We start from the raw sequence: 18,626 nt of genomic DNA, 5'->3' as shown, positions 1-18,626 counted from the left end.
TTTTAAATATGTAAATTTGATTAAGTGCAAAGTTAATGTTCATGGAGTCTTATCAAATGAATTGCCAGTGAACAGCGGAGAGCCCCAAGGATGTGTTATAACTGTACCAACCGTGTTTCACACAATTGTACATAATTCCTTTTGTATATATTATGGTTGTATCTTCGCTCTTCCCTCGCACTAAAACGAACATGAAAATTCAAGTCTGGTTTTTCCTCTGTGATTTTGTCTGTCTTGTGAACTTGTCATGTCCTGTTGCCTTGAGGTTTTGTATATAAGGAGAGTGTTCCACAACAATATAACTCAGTCGTTTCCAATCTGCCTTTGATTTCACAACTCCTCTCTCGGCCCGTCACATTGGTGACCCCGGAAGTCGACTCGCTTCCACCGCCTTCCACCCCCACCCCCTCGCCCCTCCATCGTTGGTACTATGACGGACTCTACGGCAGTTGGCGCTACGGCCTCTCCATTCAAACTTTCATCGTTTGCCAGCGGAGAGGCGTTTGCTTGGTTTCAGCGCGCAGAAGTCCAGTTTCGTATCAGGGGCGTGACTCGCTCAACCACCAAAGTGGATTATGTTCTCGCGGCGATACCCGAGGACACCTTCCCAGAAATATCCGACTGGCTTTGTGAACAAGGAGACACCCCAATAGCGTATGACAACCTCAAATCATACCTTCTGCAACAGTACTCGCCGTCGCCAGCCGCCCGTATATCAAAGCTTTTTCAGCTCTCGCAACAACCGTTGGGGGACCAAAGGGCTTTGCTTGCCCTCAGGGAAATGACCAGTATCGCTCGCCTTCAACCTGCCGCAGACGGCTCTCCTCGTGAGGTGAACCTACTCCGTGCCCTTTGGATATGCCGTTTACCTGAACCTGTGCGCGCTGCCATACCCAATGTCGATAGTTTACCCATACAGGACTTGATGACCAAAGCCGACGCCCTTATGGACAGCCACTTCAAGACCTCCATCAACGCCTCCACCCCTGACGACGAGGATGCCTATTCAACGTACACCGAAGCTGACATGAATGCCGTAGGACATACACGCCTACCCCGTGACGTGCCGAAGCGGCGACAAAGCCGCCCACCACCCACCAATCGCTCGCGCCCCAACGAACGACTTCTACAGCCACTTACTACCTCCCATCCACCGCAGTTTTGCTACTACCACTTCAGATTCGGGGCAACCGCGAAGAAATGTGCCAAAGATTGTCAGTGGCCAAAAAACGTGTAAGTAGGCCATCGCTTGTGGCGGTGGCCTCCCATGTTTCTAATCTTTCCTTTTTACAGGATGCAGGAACGGGCGTGCGATTTTTGGTAGACACGGGTGCTTGTCGTTCTATTTGCCAAGGAAACTCTTCAAGGCACAACGTAGTCTGTCTACATCTGCCGACGTCCGCTTGGTAGCTGCCAACGGATCTGCGATACCCACCTACGGTTACGAGAGCCTCACATTATCGTTCGGAAACGGTAAATTCAATTGGAAGTTTCTCGTTGCTGACGTCACAATGCCAATCCTCGGTGCGGATTTCCTCTCTCATTTCCACCTTCTGGTCGATGCCGCCCACCGACGATTGGTCAACGCGGACTCGTACTTGTCGACACCTCTTCAACCCGCCCCCTCTAACCTCGCTCTCCACATCAGCGCACCCACGGATGCCTACGCCCACCTCCTCACGTCGTACCCGGAAGTTTTCCGTCCAGAACTTCGCCAAACGCCCACGGTTCCTGCTAAGCACGGTATTTATCACCATATCAAGACGACGGGACCCCCAGTCTTCGCAAAATTCAGACGTCTGGCACCGGAACGATTGGCAGCCACCAAACAGACGTTAGCCGAAATGGAGAAAATGGGCCTTTGCCAAAAGGCCTCCAGCCCATGGTCGTCACCCTTACACATCGTTCTGAAGAAAGACGGCTCCCTCCGTCCGTGCGGGGATTACAGGCGCCTGAACATGCAAACAGAACTGGATCACTACCCCCTCCCAAACATTGCCGATGTAACCTCCTACCTGCACAAAGCAAAGGTTTTCTCTACGCTTTACCTCCTGAAGGGGTATTATCAGGTGCCTATGAACCCAGAGGACATCCCCAAGACCGCCATCACCACTCCGTTTGGTACATACACCTTCAATTACTCCTGTTTTGGCCTTCGTAATGCTGGGGCAACGTTTCAACGTCTCATGGATGGCATCTTAGGGGACCTCCCTTTCTGTGTATGTTATGTGGACGACATACTTGTGTTCTCCTCCTCAAAAGAGGAACACCTCCGTCACCTGCGCATCGTGCTCGACCGCCTGCAACAAAACGGCCTTGTAATCCGGTACGACAAGTGTACCTTTGGCGCCAACGAAGTGTCGTTCTTAGGGCACCGTATCACTCCTGAAGGAGTCCATCCCCTCCCTGAGAAGGTAGCAGCCGTTCAGAATTTCCCCACGCCCTCGACCGTCAAAGCTCTGCAGGAATTCTTGGGCATGATCAACTATTATCACCGCTTTCTGCCAGCCATTGCCGCCACTCTTGCTCCCCTCTACGCCTCCCTCAAGGGCAAGCCAAAGGACCTGAAGTGGGGTCCCCTTCAAGAAGCGGCCTTCTGCAATGCAAAGAAAGCCCTATCAACTGCTGCGGCTCTCACTTTTCCTATCCCACACGCCCCTCTCCTTCTCTCCACCGATGCCAGCGACGTCGCTATTGGTGCAGTACTCGAGCAGGTGGTCAAAGGCTCGCCCCGCCCATTGGCCTTCTTCAGCAGAAAACTGTCCAAGGCAGAATCGGGTTATTCTACCTTCGATCGAGAATTGCTGGCGGTGCACCTGGCTGTCAGTCACTTTCGCCATTTCTTAGAAGGTACGCCCTTAGTCATTCGCACAGACCACATGCCTCTGGTGCACGCCTTCACTCGACAGTCTGACGTCTGGTCCGCCCGTCAACGCCGACATCTCTCCGCCGTGGCTGAATACAATTGCACCCTCCAATACGTCCCTGGGAAAATGAATCCCGTTGCCGATGCCCTGTCAAGAAACACGTTGGCTGCCGTTCAACTGGGATTGGATTAAAACGCCCTGGCTGAAGCCCAACGACAGGATCCAGAGTATCAAGCTTGTAGGACATCCTGCACGTCCCTCCGTTGGGAGGATTTTCCCCTCGAAAACTCCAACACCACCCTCCTCTGTGACGTCAGTACTGGTAGACCGAGACCTTGGATTCTTGCTCCCATGCGCCGACAGGTGTTTGATTTCATCCACGGCCTTTCACATCCCTCGTGCCGTTCTACTGCACAGCTGCTGAAGGCAAAGTTCATTTGGCACGGCATTTCTAAGGATGCTAAGGATTGGGTCCGCGCCTGTACTTCTTGCCAAACTTCCAAAGTACATCGACACACGGATTCAGGAGTGGGCACCTTTCCTCAACCTCAGCGTCGTTTCGCACACATTCACGTCGACGTTGTAGGCCCCCTACCCACATCACAAGGACATCGTTACCTGTTTACCATCATCGACCGCTCCACTCGTTGGCCTGAAGCCATTCCCATGGAAACTGCAACGTCCGCCTCGTGTACATCTGCCTTACTCTCTGGATGGATTTCAAGATTCGGTATCCCTGAGCATATTACTTCTGACAGGGGAACCACTTTCACCTCTCAATTATGGACGTCATTAGCGAATCTCCTGGGCATCACCCTACATCACACAACGGCCTACAACCCCGCTGCCAATGGAATGGTTGAACGTTTTCATCGCACCCTCAAAGCAGCTTTGATGTCCCGCTGCAAGGATTGCAACTGGTTTACTCAGCTTCCCTGGGTCCTCCTTGGACTAAGGACCACTCCTAAAGACGCCCTCGACGTCTCGGCAGCCGAAATGGTGTATGGCGACCCGTTGGTCGTCCCTGCCGAGTTTTTTCCTTCTACAACCTCCTCCGATGATCTCCAGCGCATACGTCACGTCGTAGGAAAATTTACTCCGTGCCGCCAGACTTACAAGCCCCCAGCGAAGCATCACATACCAACGGACTTGCACTCTGCAACGCACGTCTTCCTGCGCAACGATACCAGCAAGCCACCGTTAACGCCCCCTTACACGGGACCTTACCTTGTGATCCGACGCAGTCCGAAAGCATTCCTCCTAAACATTCGGGGCAAAGAAGACTGGGTCTCCATTGATCGTCTAAAACCTGCTTATCTTCTGCCAGATGACCCGCCTACAGTTCGCCTCTCTAGATCAGGGCGCCTTATTTAACATGTACAGTATGTCATTTTTAGGGGGGAGCCATGTACCAACCGTGTTTCACACAATTGTACATAATTCCTTTTGTGTATATTATGGTTGTATCTTCGCTCTTCCCTCGCACTAAAACGAACATGAAAATTCAAGTCTGGTTTTTCCTCTGTGATTTTGTCTGTCTTGTGAACTTGTCATGTCCTGTTGCCTTGAGGTTTTGTATATAAGGAGAGTGTTCCACAACAATATAACTCAGTCGTTTCCAATCTGCCTTTGATTTCACAACTCCTCTCTCGGCCCGTCACATAACTTATGTTGTTTATCCTCCTAATGGATTTTGTAATGCACAGAACAGTTGGGGATAGCGGAGAAGGATTAGACTCGACTGGACTGTGATTTAGAGCACATAGAGTAGGCTGGTGATATTGTCCTTGTTAGCAAAACTCCACAGGATTTGCAAAGCTTGCTTACCAGAATGCATGGAAAATTGCATTAGAGGTTGGGGTCAAGATAGAAGACAGATGATAATGGAATATGCAATGCAAGATTAAATATCATTAGGAGAAAGGAATTTTGAGGTGGAATCATTTAGATATTTAGGAACTATGATTGCTAATACAAGGTCTTTAGAATCTGATTTTAATTACAGATTGAAAAAAGCAAATCAGGCAATAGCTAGGTAGTAAAATATGGAAATCAAATCGCCTAAAATTACAGAAAAATCGGACTATATATCGGTTTAGTGAGATCGGTGGTACTGTATGGACAAGGGTTGTGGTATGGCAATAAAACAATATCCAACAGTGTTTATAGATTTGAGAAGAAAAGCCCTCGGAAGAATACTGGGAGATAAATGGCAGGACAGGATTAGAAATTAAACTATAAGAGAGCTCGCTTGAGTGACATGTGTATGAGATCATGGTGAGGGGTAGATGGAAATGGTTTGGAATTGCTCTTCCCACTCCCCAAGAGAGGTTAGTTCATCAAACTTTGAACTGAGCTCCACAAGGCACTAGGAAAGTTGGAAGACTCAGGCCTACTTGGCTGAGGACTATGAGGCGTTAAGCAGAAGATGAATGGAGAAGTATTTATTTAAAAGCTCAAGATGGAAGACTGACTAAATCTAACAAGAGGTTCTTTGCATCAATAGGCATAAGAGGAGGAGATTATGAGGATTACATAACAGCACTGTACTGTACGGTATACTAAATTGGTACCATACTGAACAATGCGTATGACGAATTGGTAGGGTTGCAAGTAAACCTCTCTCAAAGAGCCATCACTTGATGTGTCGTCTTGCCTAGGCTAATTAAGCTGTAATTTAGTGATGGTACTGCGCATAAATTACAGTACTGATACACTACAGTATCCGCTTGTGTTTTTGATAGGAACAACAGTGTATTGTTTTTTAAGTTCTGTAGAGTGGTGATGACTCTTGTTGAGCCTTCTTAATGTGTTCTGTATTCTTCCTTCAAGGGGCTAACTAATGCTCTATAATTGTTCAGTGGCTTCTTTGCACATGGTAAGGGTAGAAAACTCTATGGCAACCAGCTCTTCTAGAAGGGCAATCCAAAATCACACCATTGTTTTCTAGTTTTGGAATTGCCATAGCCTCTGTACCATTGTCATCCACTGGGGTTAGTTCCCATTTTTAAAGTTACTCATTGGCACATCATTCAGTTTCCTTGTATCCTTTCCTCACTGAGCTATATTCCTTGTTGGAAGCCTTAGGGGTTATGGCATCCTGTCTTTCCAGCTAGATTTGTATCATCATTACTAGATAATACAGTATATAATTAACTTTCAAAAGTAACCTGAACTAAAAGAAATAGGAATCACATGAAAACTATATAGTACAGTGGTTTACCTAGTGTTCGTCGACCACTAGTTGGCAATGGTTAGTTATTCAGTGGATTATGAGTAGACCCACCTTAGGGCACTAAGTGTTCATGGATTCTTGATCTTCGCAAATGTCTGTTACCCAATCCCCATGAATAAGGAGGGCCAACTATATCATCCTAATTTGATCACATCAAGTAAAGGATATCAGATCTACCCTAACCTTTAGAAAGAACCTGTCAGTAGTGCTAGTCCAGAAGGTAGGATGCGGGCTTGACTCGACCTTTGCTGCACACTACCCACAGGGGTAAAGCACAATTCCCTGAATAAGATGATCTTTGGTCCTGCGGCAATTGTTCAACAAGTAGTGCTGCAAACCTTGCTCCCTCATGGAATAAATAGCATTTTGTCTAAGATTATGAGATACAGGTCAAAGGAGAAATAGAATTTCTGTCAGTTTTCGTCTTCGTTTTCCCCCTTTAGGGTGAAGCAGTCGCTCCATTATGCCCGGGTTCAGGTGCTGGATGGAGGCAAATTTTATGGCTGAGATCTGTATTACAAGTATCTCTACCATCTTCCCAAACTAGGGGAGGATGGATGAAATGTATGTAACGCATTTCTCAAAATTACCATGCTGGTTTCTCTATGACCTACCCTAAAACCTGCATCATCTATTTAGACTGTTAAGAGGTTGGCAGGGAAATGGGTACAGTTTTTTTTTTTTTTTTTTTTTTTTCCCACTGACGTAGTCTCTTCATGACACATCACTCCTTTCACCTCTACAGGGTATGCAATGACTGGCAAATACAGTAGTCACCTTCACTCTTCTCTCAAAGACCGAAGTGTATTGTAGTTTCCCTGGTCAGCAAGCCAGGTGGTTTGGTTTAGTAATTTAGTACCACTTAGGATGAGTCGCCTATTGAAGGCTGACGGTTTGTATGACTTGTAGAAAGAAATTCTACTAGTATTATTGATATTAATTCTATTTTTTTTTTTTAACTATACACAGACATTTAAGTTATACCGCCCACAGCAAGTTAAAGGTCAAATTGAAGGTTACACCACCAGCCAGATTCTACTGTTACTTCAGAGTTCAAACGGTCATTCCAGCTTCACTGAAGTCGTACTCCTATGTAAAAACATAGGTTTGTGTAGTAAGTATGGTACAGAAAAATACAAATTGATTATTAAACTGCTTTTCTTCAATATCAAACTTCTATTTGTGACTCTGATATTACTTATATCAATCATTCACTCTCTTGGCCAGTTAATTCAAAACTTTAATTACTTGCATGGTTATTTTTCTTTAACTTGACACATTTAATACCGTTCCTAAAAACATCTTTGTTCTACCTTTTCATTTCTAATGTTTTACCGAAAATACTGTTTATTCACTTTAATGTAGGTTGCAAGTTATTAGTGTGATGAGGGCTTGGTAACCAGTGTCATGATGACTGCATCTTTTGGGTGGCATGAAGTTGTTAATGTAATTTTTTTAATGTGGTACCCAACGAAGGGCAGTGAAATTACTTGGATGCTAGCCATATCATATGCTGCCCAGTTGTTTGCGTTATTTTCGTGGCAGGTTATTTTTACATAAAATGCAATTTTTTAAAACTTTGGAATGGAACTACGTAGAGATGATCGGGGTCAGTGGAAAAATACTGCCAAATCGGCTAATGCTGCTCCTGTCATCGAGGCTCCACGATTTGTGAGACGCAAGATGATTGGGAGCAGTGGAAAGATACTGCCAAATCAGATAATGCTGCTCCTTCCTTCGAGGTTCCACGTTTTGTGGGGAGAAAAATGATTGGGGGCAGTGGAAAAATACTGCCAAATCAGCTAATGCTATTCCTGCCATCGAGGTTCCACGATTTGTGGGAAGCAAGATGATCTGGGGCAGTGGAAAAATACTGCCAAATCAGCTAATGCTGTTCCTACCATCGAGGTTCCACGATTTTTTGGAAGCAAAATTATCTGGGGCAGTGGAAAAATACTGCCAAATCAGCTAATGCTGTTCCTACCATCGAGGTTCCACGATTTTTTGGAAGCAAAATTATCTGGGGCAGTGGAAAAATACTGCCAAACCAGCTAATGCTGCTTCTGCCATAGATGTTCCATGGTTTGTAGGAAGCAAGATGATCGGGGGCTGTGAAAAAATACTGCCAAATCTGCTAATGCTGCTCCTGCCATAGAGCTTCCATGATTTGTGGGAAGCAAGCTGGATTAATTCTTACTCAATAAATTTTGGTCAATTGCATTAATGATTTTTCTTTTATAAAGAACAGCCTAAAAGGTATTGATCTAATGTGTGGAAATCACAAAAGTTTTCTGTAACTTTTTATTAGGTGAAGAAAGCCCTACTGATTGGATCACTCGTCCCATGTCTTATAGACAATTGTCTAACTGCAATTATTTTACAAAACCTACTTTTTTGAGAAACGAGAGATAGACCTTAGCAGAGTAAGTACACGGTTTTTGCTCTGGTCTTAGTAAGGCTGTTTTTGTTCTTGACCTCTTCCAGGTCCCGTTCTTTTATAGTACTTTGTAGAGCTCGGATTGAAGGCCATTTAGTCCTTTTTGCTTTCTTTGCCTTCAGTTTTCTCAGGCTATTCTTTAAGTTTTGTATTGTGATTGTGGGCTTTCCCTTAGGTTTTAGTATTCCTTTTGTTGCCATTGAATGATCATGGTGTTCTATCTGTATTTTTGGGATATATCTATTTTTATGCTATCTTCCAGGTGCGCTATTTCATTATCATATTCTATCCGTTTCTCTTCATTCCAAACTAAGGATTTTATTTTCCTACTCGCCATATATAGTTTTCCAGTACTCTTACTTATTCTTATTTCCTTGCTGGCCATAAAGATGTAGAGTTTTATATTATTTTGGGTTTTCTGTCTGTTCCTTTTTCTGTCAATGCTCTCCCAAAGTCTTTTTTTCTTTCTTTCTTTTTTCTGTTACTCTATTTTTTCAGATATGGTAATTTCCTTCTTTATAAATTCTTGCACTTCTCTCGTTTTGACCATATCTATCCTATAATGCTTTTTTACCATCTGGATTAGTTTCTTTTCCTTCGGTTTAGTTCTTTCCTTTCCATTATTCCTCATCTTATTTCCTCATTGATTTAGTTTTTCATGTAATTAGTTTCTTCACCAAGTACTCTGCATTTACCTACTTTGAGCAATTTCTTTTCTGCGGCTTCTTTAGTTATTAGGTCCATTCCTTCTATCCTGTTTGTTTGTTTCTCTTACAATGTCCTTTACTGATGTAGTGTACTCCAATAAATTTTCGTAGTGTATTCTGGTAAACTATTTTCAACTGTCCTGGAGTATTTTACTTTGGTTCTACTCAATCTTGCATTCTAGTTCGATGGTGATCAGATTATGATCAAAGATATCGGAATTCGAATATTCAGTCTATAATAATTTCCCTAAAATCTTGTACGTGATCTCATTTACTAGAGCGTAGGCTATTATGCCTCTTTACATCTTAAACCTCCGTTCAAGACTAACCCCCTGATAATTCATCCAATCTAAAATAGTTTCCCCATTAATATCTTAATGGACATGCTGGATTTTTTGGCTACTAACATATAACGTCTCCCAATTCTTTCAATTAGAAAAAAAATTGAGCCCCACAAGGCTCTAGAAAAGTTGGAAGTCCCAGGCCTACATGACTTAAGAACTATGAAGCGTGAAGTAGATGATGAATGGGCAAGCATTGATTTTAAAGCTCAAGATAGAGATGACTGTCAAAATCTAACGAGAGGAGGAGGATTATGAATCTTCAGTTTATATTTCTCACAATTATTTCACATTCACTTATGATTTTATCCCTATTTTGACTTAAAGTATTTCCTACTGAAAAATAAACTAACAATTTTTAAAGGTATGATTGTAAACATGACACTTGATATACATTGTCTTTACTTTGTCTCTAACTTTTCTAATTCAGTGTTGTCACTATTTCTATAGAATACCAATACTCTTTCCTTTTTCATCATTTATAATCCTCATGTTTTCTATTTTTCTAATACCTTTACTAAATTGAAATTTATCTCCAGGTGTGCTTCAAGTTTTTTTTTTCTACTATTCAATTCCTCCTCAACTTCCATCGGTTTTTGTTAAGCATAGTATATTTCACAGATGAATCTTGGTTTTCTTCTATGTTTTGGATTTAGTCTTAGTTTTCTTCTATATTTTGGTTATGCTTTTCCTCTTTCCTTATAGCCCTTATATGCCTTCTTTCTTAAGATTTTTCCTTTGTCATTTTCCTTTGTTCCATCCATCTTCATCATTTGTTTGTCTGTAGTTCTTCTCTTAGAAACCTCTCTTGCTCTCTTAAAAGTTAGCAAGTTGCTATGAAAATTCCACTCTCCCTTTCTTCCTGATAATTTCTTTATTTTATCAGTTCAGACTATTTGGTCTGTCTGCTTCTTTGACTACGATAAATTTGATGGTCTATGGGCATAATTTATACTTTTGGCTTTCTTACTCTACTTGTTTCTATTGTTTGAAAGCTAAATACTACCAGGTTGTCTTTAAACTGTCTTTCACACCTTGTCCTATCCCTAAGTTTTCTCTCATCTGTGCTTTCCTCTGTGTTTTCCTCATTTTTTTCCTTTTCCATACTTCTTTAACCTGTATCTAATGATACGCCTTTTGTATCCTTTTATTTCTAGTATTGTATACTCTAAGACTTCTTGGCTATCTATTAGCCTATCATTAACTTCCTTCAACTATTTTAACCTTGCTTTCCTATCCTTGTAAGATAGGCTACCTGATATCTTCTACAAAACCAAGTCAGACTTATGTTATTCTGTAATACTTTTTATTCATCCCTGATCAGTTTTACACACATAATGTGGTTCCAATTCTTGCAATAGTCTCTAGCTACTCCACATTACTTCTTAGCTACAATCTTGTTGCATTCGAAACAATCGGATAGTTACATAATTCCCATAATTCAACCTCTAATTCCTAGCAAGTTTTTTATCCTGGTTATTCACCATCTCTCCTTTTGGCTTCATCCTTGTCTTATCTTAGCTATCCATTTTCATTTAATCTCCTAATGGTATTATTTTACATTCAATAAATCCTTTTTAATATAGTCTTACTCAAAATCACAACTTATTCTGCAAAAGCTTTGCTGAAGTTTACTTTTATACTAGTTACCCGTAATCTGTAATATCATTTTCTCTGAATCTTCGTTTTACGTTTTCTTCTATTATTATGGATAACTTAAGATCTTTGCTTGTATGTTTATATATTTGACATACCCCTTTTTTTACCCTTGCCTTATCTTTGCTGTCCATTTTCATTTAATATTTTAATTTTACATTAGGTTAATACTTTTCAATATAGTTTTACTCAAATTACAACTTTTCTACAAAAGCTTTGCTGAAGTTTACTTTTATAGTAGTTAGTCTTAGTATGTAATACCATCTTCTTTTAGCCCTCATTTTACGTTTTCTTCTTTAATTATGGATAACCTAAATAAACGTCAGTAGCTTGCTTCTCTTAAGCCAATTAGCATCGTATTTCTTTGCCTGTACGTTTATATAGTAGCAATTCTTAAGTTATATTCTGTTTAAATGTGAATAAAGTCTTAGAGACGATAATTTAGATATTTTTAAATCGAGAAATTTGTCCGGTGAATACGCAATCAAGAATATATTCTAGCATTGTTCTACTCATGAGGGGCATTTGGTACATGTAGTATATATTTTTCTTGATTTGGGGGAAGGACCTCACCACTACTTGGTAAATAACCTTGAAAATGTATTGGTGTCCCTGTGATCCTAATTGGTCGGGAAAGTAATCGCTAGAACTCCATATTCAATTAATTTCTAAAACTGGAATAAATTTAATAAGTTTTAAGAATTGTTCTTTTTAAGTGAGTTCATATTTTTTGCGCATTTAAAATTTCATATGCTTAAGTAATTCCCCAGAAAGACCTAAAAGGGTCCGTTAAGACCTCTTATAAGACTGAATGTCTCGATCATCCATTTTACTCGGCGGGTAGACACTTGTTACCAATTTTGTTGTATGGTTGGCGATCACGAGTGTAGATGACGTCATAAATGAGGATACCACGGCCAAACCATCGAAGTGTCTGTGCTCGTTGTTGAGGCATTAGATATGAGTGCACGTCTATATTTGACATGTTTTCCATTCTCTTGATGTCATATGAAAATCTCTCTCTCTCTCTCTCTCTCTCTCTCTCTCTCTCTCTCTCTCTCTCTCTCTCTCTCTCTCTCTCTCTCTCTCTCTCTCTCTCTCTCTCTCTGTGTGTGTGTGTGTGTGTGTGTGTGTGTGTGTGTGTGTGTGTGTGTGTGGAAGCCATCCATTGCCAGACGAAAACAGACTTTCCAGATTGGTATGAGCAACTTTTAAATTACATGACGAAACACATGGCTATTACGTTTACTCCGTAAACTATAGATTCTGTAATTACCTCCTTAATTAATGCTTGTTGGCCAATTGTCACACATTTAGTCGTCACTGGAATGGGCTATATATTATAGTACCGGCTTGGTTGTTTACGTCAATTATAGTAAAAATAGAGCTTTTAAATCATTTAGTAATTGCTCTAATTAGGAGAATAATGATGCCGATCACCCAATTTTCAAGTGTCCTACATTAGTTTCAGATAAGTTTTGAGTAGATCAAATTAAACTAATGAACGATTGCGTTAAATGCTTGAATTTAAACAATGATAAACAAATGTAAGTGGGTGACATTTCGGTTTACGAGTTTTTGTGCATTTAATGTTTAATATTGTAAAATAAAAACTCCAGAAAGAACCGAAATTGTGTTAAAAGCTCTAATAAGACTGAATTTAAACCACCCAATATCAGATTATACAGACAGTCTAGTACTAGATAAATTCGGGATGCATAATTAAGGTAACAGCACTTCAGAGCAACTTGGATTCAGAATAGTTTGCTTATATTCTCGTGTGATTGCGAAGATAAACTAAGCGCTCTAAGAGACACTGTGTCTCAGTAGAACTTAATTCAGTTCTGTAGAAGACGAACTTAGTATGAAAACTTAAAATTCGTATAAATATTATTGGTATCTTGAGCCTCAAGGTGGCAGAAACGTTGTGTATACCTTCCACTGATAGTAAATTTCAAGTACCCTTGCTAGTTTGGCCGGTTGGTGGTATTCAGGATAGAGGGCAAATGTGCTAGCTTATGAAAATATTAGTTGTGGGTGGTGTTATTGATAATACAGGGTTCATTTTCGGTACAAATTCTAGTTGCTACCTCTCCCAACAAGAGCTTGTCTTTGGGCCTAACAGATTATCCCTTTATTCTCTGACAGTAGTAGGACTTTTAGGGACCTTCCATATGTGCCTTAAGTTACTTCGTGTATCAATAGTTTAATTAGATTTTCAGTAATTTGCTATACCGTATCAGTGTCTAGAAACTATAATAATTTGCTTGCCAGATCTTTTGAAATAAACTTTAATCTCCCTGTTACTTTTATGTTCTTCCGGTTTAGATAAAAATGGGCAACTATTCGAGACAGAACAAGAAGAAAATGCTTCTAAACTTCTAAAGGAGACTTATTTCAATAACAGGGATAATTATCAGGGTGACAAAGTGGCTCAAATGTTACAGAGGTGAAATTTGTGCTTGAAAACACCAGGGAGAATTGTAACTCTTCTTTGAGTTCTAAGGCCTGATTATGAATTGGCAATGTAATTTTCAATTCAAAATTAAGGAAAAATTTAAAAATAAGTCTAATTTAATGCTTATAGACCAATTCTTTATGGAACCGCAACGGATTTTTGTAATTGAAAGGAGACTGGTGACCTTAAATGAGTTTCTGAAGGAACATCCATCAAAGTTTTTTTACTCAAGACTAGCATGCTTTACTCTTGAAATTTGGCACTTATTTGATAAGCTTTTGATAATTACAAAGATTTTTCTAAAATTGCCACTTTAGTGAATAGCTTTTTCTATGGTACAGATGTGTTGAAATAAGTTGTTTTACAATTATTGCTTAGAGGAACATGTTAATTCTAGGCTTAAGGTACACCCCAGCTCTCTGAATTTCATCTCTTTAAGATATTGATATTAGGGCTACAAGGTTAGTCTTGGTGTTAAGAAATTTGTCTACTAGCTTTGTTCATGGATAATTGCACCGTATAGCTTTTGATTTTTCAAGTTAAGTTGTACGGGCCTATAAAAAGTTCGAGGATCTTCGAGACTTTAAAGTAGGTTACTGCAAATGATATTCTTTTGTATGAAATGATTGACCTTGTAAATGAGCACTATTACCAGTCAGGAGGTTAATTTATTAGGCCTCGCATGGGACGGTGTTGAAGATTGTCTATTTACAAAGCCTTAGTTACGATGTGAAGGCCAATACTTTTAGGAGAGTTTTTTAAGCACTTTTGCCTCTGTGACTTATAATCTTATTGCACCAGTACTTAACTAACTTTTTTTTTTTTTTTTTTTTTTTTTTTTTTTTTTTGCAATACAAAACTTTGGAACAGGAAAAGGCACTATAGTTAAAATGAACAGAAGCAGTGGGAAAATGTTACTAATACTGCTTCCTTCAAAGTTCCGTGATTCCTTGGAAACTTCTTTTTTCACTTGTGTTGTTCTTTTACATAACAAAAGGGTAATATTTAATGTTGTTATCTATATCCAAAGTATAACTTACTCACTTACTTTGATGGCTGCTTTTCCGGTCTCATACAGCAGGAGAACCCTACTTTCTTCAGGAACTCCGCTGTCGTTTTACCTTGTTCGTTCAGAGTATGTATCATTTCAGATCACTTATTGTTTATAAAGGATATTCTTATCTTTGTCTTGTCCAAGTTATTTAACCATGTTTCAGATAATGCTAGTATGTGCAAGTATTTCTCATTTATCAATTCTCGAATTTGAACAGTCTTATTACCTACAGATTGTATATTTACATAGCCACAGTTTATGACATCCCTAGTAACCACGATTAATAGTAGCTGAAGAAAACCTTTATCACACTTTTTTCTAAAGACAATTGACTAACGGTTAATAATTTTACAGGACCTATGTTGTTGACAAACAGGACTTCGGTGGATCTAGTAAGAAAAGTACATTAGCGTTTGTTGTTCCCGGTCCGCGATTTAGTAAGTATTATTTTCTCCTTTTATCAAGTTAAGTTTTTTAGAATTGTAATATCTCCTATAAAGTTGATAGTAAGAAAACTTTTAAAAGTAGCCAATTTTCATAATTTTTTGTTCTAAGTTTTGATCTTTTAAGTAATTTTAAACAAAAACTTTTAACAATCATCCTTTTTAAAATTTTTATATTAATGTATTTTATATTAAACAAGTTTATTTTGTAGAGACTAAAATTGCTTGCTTATCAGAGAGTAGGAGATTAATTTCCCTATTTTCATTTTTTATTATTCTATTAATAAGGGGTTGTCTCACGACCTCTGCTCGGAAAGCAGATTATTTCCATTTCTGGCTAAGAGAACCTCTATAATTTACTTTTGAGAGTTTTTTTCAATAAATAGTCATAAAAGTTCTGTAATGTGGCGATGACTCTTGTTGAGTCTCCTTAATGTATCCTGTACATACATTACTAACTTCTTCCTTCAAGGAGCTAACTACTGCACTGTAATTGTTCAGTGGCTACTTTGCGCGTGGTAATGATAAAAAAGACCCTTTAACTATGGCAACCAGCTATTCTAGAAGATGCACAATCCATTGTTAGTTTTTGGCATTGCCATAGCCTCTGTTCAAAGGTCATCCACTGGTGTTAGTTCTCATGCTTAGAGTTAACCATGGGCACATCATTCCGTTTCCTTATATCCTTTCCTCACTGGGCTACTTTCCTTGTTGGAGACTAGGGGTTTATGGTATCCTGTTTTTCCAACTAATTTGTATCATCATTACTAGATAATACAGTATGAATTCACTAAGTAACATTAACTAAGACTGTGATAGGAATCGCATGAAAACTATATAATATGGTACAGTGGTTTACCAAGTGTGTTAGTCGACCACAGTTGGCAATGGTCAGTGATTCGGTGGGTTATGAGTGGACCCACCCTAGGGCGCAAAGTTTTCATGTATTCTTGATCTAATGTAGTTATATTTACAAATATAAGACGGTACTATATTTACAAATATGAATAAGTTTACTTATAACAATCATACACTCTATTGGCCAGTTGGTTTTAAAACTTAAATTACTCGCATGGTTATTTGTCTTTAACTTGAAACTGACATTTAATACCGTTCCTAACAATATCTTTGTTCTACCTTTTCATTTCTAAAGTTTTACCGAAGATACTGTTTATTCACTTTGATATAGCCTAGGTTGCAAGTTATTCGTGTGATGAGGGCTTGGTAACCAGTATCATGATCACTGCATCTTTTGCGTGGCATGAAGTTGTGAGTTGAATTAAGATAGTCATTTTTTATTTTTGAATGCGGTACCTAACGTAGCGCAGTGAAATTACTTGGATGCTAGCTATATCATATGCTGCCCAGTTGTTTCAGTTATTTTCGTGGCAGGTTATTTTTTACATAAAATGCAATTTGTTAAAACTTTGGAATGGAACTACGTAAAGATGATCTTGGGCAGTGGAAAAATACTGCCAAATCGGCTGATGCTGCTCCCGCCATCTTAGTTCCACGATTAGTGGAAAGAAAAATGATCGGGGCCAGTGAAAAGATACTGCCAAATCAGCTAATGCTGCTCCTGTCATAGAGGTTCCACGATTTTTGGGAAGAAACATGATCGGGGGCAGTGGAGAAATACTGCCAAATTAGCTAATGCTGCTCCTGTCATAGAGGTTCCACGATTTTTGGGAAGCAAGGACTTTTTTACAGTATGGCAATACTAGAATTATAATAACTGGAGAAATCAGTGTTTGAAAACTGCTATATTAGCATACAATAGTTATCAAACCATTCCATCATTGGAATTCTAAGGGGTAGCTTTGGCAAAAGAGTACCCCATAGACTTGTAAGAACATTGGTAACATCTTTGTGAAATATATTAATTTAGTAGAATTGTGGTGCATTCGAACAGCCTTGTTGCCCTTCCCTTGATTAATTCTTATTCAACTGATTTTGGTAAATTGCATTAATGAATTTCTTCAACTTTTTATCAGGTGAAGAAAGCCCTGCTGATGGGATCACTCGTCCCATGTCCTATAGACAATTGTCTAACTGCAATTATTTTACAGAACCTACGTGTTTTAGAAACGGGAAATAGACCTTAGCAGAGTAAGTACACGAAGGTTTTTGTTCCTGGTATTAGTAAGGCTTTTGCTGAAGGAAGTCTTTTGAAGCCGTAATACTTCATAAAGAAGTTAAACTCTTGCACATAGTATCTAGAGTATCCAAATTCATAGTCTAGTCTTCATCTCTTAAAGTTTTGATCTTCAATTAATCTTAAAGAGAAACTTAAAACTAATTATCATACAAAATATGCCAATTTTAAAGTATTTCGGATTAAACTACATTATTTTTCAGAGACTAGCAAGCTCTACTATCGCAGATCAGATTATTAATTTTCCGGATGTTCGAATATTTCTACTCTTGTGGCTAGGGACTTCCGACGACTTCTTGGAATTTGGGAAACCGGTTACTTGTTTATTTGTTTTACTTGTTTTGGGTTTAAATCCAACCCTCCACTGAAGTCGAGTGAACTACTTCTCGGGCGGGTCCATATCAATCATCTAACGAAACATTTTTATTATAACTTATACAATTCTTTGATTGTAGTATCTTCCAAATCATATGATCTTGTGAAAAGTAATGTCTTTAGTTTCTTCTTAAATTCAATTGCTTCTTTATATATGCTATGTTTCCAATATGATAGTTACAATTTCTTACCATATTATTTATATGTTCATTCATTGTCAGTCTATCATCCATGATTACTCCAAGATTTCTGACAGATTTCTTTAGGTCAATGATCGATTGACCTATTTCAATTCTTTGGAGGCATTAGATTCTTTTTATATCTTTTTCATTTCCGAAAATAATACATTCACTTTAATCTTCATTGAGCTTGAGCTTTTTTGTTAACATCCAAGCCTTAATGTCATTCATTATTTCATGTATCTTTCTTTTAGCTTCATCAACTGATTCTATTGGGAAATAGAATTGTGTATCATCAGCGTATATTTCAAACTTAACTCTGTGAGTTTCAAGTATATTTGCCAGTTCAATCTTGTAAATTTTAGCTAGAACGTCAATATTTAAGGATTAAAATTTTTTTTCCATAGATAAAATATTTGCTAACTCTTTCATTACTTCAATCTATCCTATAATGCTTTTTTACCATCTGGATTAGTTTCTTTTCCTTCGATTTAGTTCTTTCCTTTGCATTATTCCTCATCTTATTTCCTAATTAATTTAGGGTTTTTCGTGTATTTTTTCTAAAGTAAGTACTCTCCATTTGACTACTTTGAACAATTTCTTTTCTGCGGCTTCTTTAATTATTATTAGGTCCATTCCTTCTATCCTCTTTGTTTGTTTCTCTCTTACAATGTCCTTTGCTAATGTAGTGTACTCCTATAAATTTTCGTAGTGTATTC

The sequence above is a fragment of the Palaemon carinicauda genome, chromosome 13 (assembly GCF_036898095.1).
Source record: "Palaemon carinicauda isolate YSFRI2023 chromosome 13, ASM3689809v2, whole genome shotgun sequence".
In the NCBI taxonomy this organism is placed as follows: domain Eukaryota; kingdom Metazoa; phylum Arthropoda; class Malacostraca; order Decapoda; family Palaemonidae; genus Palaemon; species Palaemon carinicauda.
This window is presented reverse-complemented; position numbering follows the sequence as displayed.